Source organism: Sinocyclocheilus rhinocerous, unplaced genomic scaffold (assembly GCF_001515625.1).
Source record: "Sinocyclocheilus rhinocerous isolate Xijiao unplaced genomic scaffold, SAMN03320098_v1.1 scaffold1154, whole genome shotgun sequence".
NCBI classification, from domain to species: domain Eukaryota; kingdom Metazoa; phylum Chordata; class Actinopteri; order Cypriniformes; family Cyprinidae; genus Sinocyclocheilus; species Sinocyclocheilus rhinocerous.
The window spans coordinates 662,519-662,908 of NW_015627356.1; positions in this window are offsets into that span (position 1 = coordinate 662,519).

A 390-nucleotide genomic window follows, 5' to 3' on the forward strand; every position below is an offset into this window, starting at 1 on the left:
GCATTGTAGTCTACTCTACCAGGATCAGGAAACAGTCCTCCATAAAATGTGCAGCACACATCTGAATATTTGGGTTGAACTGTTCTGGAACAGTGTTGTAAATACAACTTAACCACTGATTTCTAGTCGTATCCTCTTTTGGAAGGCCAAACAAAGTAGTTTCGCTTTCACAACGAAAAAGCGTCACAAACTTGAGTGCGCCGCGGCCTAGAGTATGTGGAGGCCAGCGGGCTTGAGAACGGCACGGCCGGCGAATTCGACGAAGGAGCGTCCGGCGGGCTTGCGGCAACCACATGTGACGACCCCAGGCTGGACTCCGCTTCGTCCACGGTTGAAAGCCGATCCGACGATCCACAGCGCAAAGTTGTAGTATTTCCTCAGCAACCAGCA